The following is a 2500-nucleotide window of genomic DNA, read 5'->3' as shown; positions in this document are numbered from 1 at the left end:
TCCCCATATGATCACCTTTGCTTGCAGCGTTAAGAAAACCCCCATTTTGTCAAGCTCTGATGAGCAGATTTCGTCGTTTTTGAAATCACCTTTATATCGTTTGCATACTTAGATAATGCTCAGTAGACCAACAGCCATAAACTCCAGAACGTGTGTGTGTGTGTGTGTGTGTGTGTGTGTGTGTGTGTGTGTGTGTGTGTGTGTGTGTGTGTGTGTGTGTGTGTGTGTGTGTGTGTGTGTGTGTGTGTGTATGTGTGTGTGTGTGTGTGTGTGTGTGTGTGTGTGTGTGTGTGTGTGTGTGTGTGTGTGTGTGTGTGTGTGTGTGTGTGTGAAAAGAGTTCTGAAAAGATAATTTTTTCTTAATCTCACATGGAAAGTCAATGGAAAACCATTAAAGTACTTAGTATGCAGGTATGATATTTGATTTCAAGCGGAACATTGTAGAAGCTTCAAATGAAATGATATATAATATATATATATATATATATATATATATATATATATGTGTGTGTGTGTGTGTGTGTGTGTGTGTGTGTGTATGTAATATGTATATGTATTTATATATATGTATATATATGTATGTATATATGATATGTATATGTATATATGTATGTGTATGTATATATACTTATACATATATAAGTATACATATATGTATACACACACACACACACACACACACACACACACACACACACACACACACACACACACACACACACACACACACACACACACACCTAACTAACGTGGGAGATTTTGAGACCGAAATATTAATTTCGGTTGTATCTAAGAAAACATATTTACCAATATTGCAAAATATATATATATATATTTTTTGTCTCGAAACGTATTTTATATACATTTCCAGTAGCTTTCTGCGATGAAATGAAATGTTATTGTTAGGCTATGTATGCATGCATGAAAAAGTAATAGTAAAATTTTCAATGTCATGCTTGAAAAGACACGTGCATTCAAATACATATTCATGTGTGCGTGCATACGCTTGCACGTACACACGAGTTTGCCTGATTTATTGGATATTGCGACTTTCCCCATTCTTTCATTATCGGTTATTTCTTATTATATTCATTATTCGATTATTTTGTTTACTATCTATGATATTTATAATTCTGGGTCATATGAGAATGACTGCGTCTAGCAGAATGGCGGGCGGTTTACGAAAACGGTAAGGATAGCGGTATCATTGTCACTAACCACGATTGGCATTTTAACAGATTTCGTTAACCTGTATCTGTGTGTGCATGAGACCCACGCACACAAACAAACAAACAAACAAACAAACAAACAAACAAACAAACAAACAAACAAACATACACACATACAAACACATACAAACACATACATAAACATACATAAACATACACACACACACTCACACACACTCACACACACACACACACACACACACACACACACACACACACATACGCACACACATACACACACACATACGCACACACATACACACACACACACACACACACACACACACACACACACACACACACACACACACACACACACACACACACACACACACACACACACACACACACACTCACACACATCGCATATGCATACACGTACACATGCACATGCGCACACACACACAAACACACACACACACAAACACACACACACACACACACACACACACTCTCTCTCTCTCTCTCTCTCTCTCTCTCTCTCTCTCTCTCTCTCTCTCTCTCTCTCTCTCTCTCTCTCTCTCTCTCTCTCTCTTTCTCTCTCTTTCTCTTTCTCTCTTTCTCTTTCTCTCTTTCTCTCTTTCTCTCTTTCTCTCTTTCTCTTTTTCTCTCTTTCTCTTTCTCTTTTTCTCTCTTTCTCTTTCTCTTTCTCTTTCTCTTTCTCTCTCTCTCTCTCTCTCTCTCTCTCTCTCTCTCTCTCTCTCTCTCTCTCTCTCTCTCTCTTCTCTCTCTCTCTCTCTCTATTTATCTCTCTCTCTGTCTCTATCAATCTATTCTTCTCTTTCCCTCCTTCTTCTCTTTCTTCTTTCTCTTCCTTCTTCTCTTTCTTCTTTCTCTTCCTCCCTTCCTCCCTTACTCCTTTCCTCCCTTCCTCCCCTCCTCCCCTTACTCCCTTCCTCCTTTACTCCCTTCCTCCCTTCCTCCCTTCCTCCCTTCCTCCCTTCCTCCCTTCCTCCCTTCCTCCCTTCCTCCCTTCCACCCTTCCTCCCTCCTTTTCTCCTTCCCCCCTCCCAGGCACACACACACACTCACGTGGCAGCTATTATCATTATATTTGACGTTTGAGCCGCTAGATTTGCCGAGTTGTACCGAATGAATATTTATGCATTCCTTTATTGCAACGATGCAGAAAAGAGTTAAAGTCTGTTTTGAAGATGCGATAGAAAATTGTAAGGTCTTACTTATGCAAATTTTTTTAACACTACAGTTTAGTTGGCTGTGTTTGTGATGCAAAGTTAGTCCGGTAACCACATGGGGCATTTATTTACAAG

At 39.3% G+C, this 2500-nt stretch overlaps 1 protein-coding gene across 2 annotated transcripts in view; it reads left to right on the top strand.

Annotated features, from left to right (window-relative positions):
- LOC125045788 (ankyrin repeat domain-containing protein SOWAHA-like) overlaps window positions 1-2500 on the top strand; it is a 339944-nt gene that overhangs the window by 4530 nt on the left and 332914 nt on the right. The window lies entirely within an intron of this gene.

This window comes from Penaeus chinensis, chromosome 3 (genome assembly GCF_019202785.1).
Source record: "Penaeus chinensis breed Huanghai No. 1 chromosome 3, ASM1920278v2, whole genome shotgun sequence".
In the NCBI taxonomy this organism is placed as follows: domain Eukaryota; kingdom Metazoa; phylum Arthropoda; class Malacostraca; order Decapoda; family Penaeidae; genus Penaeus; species Penaeus chinensis.
Note: the sequence above shows the minus strand (reverse complement) of the source record. Positions and strands in the feature narration are given on the sequence as shown.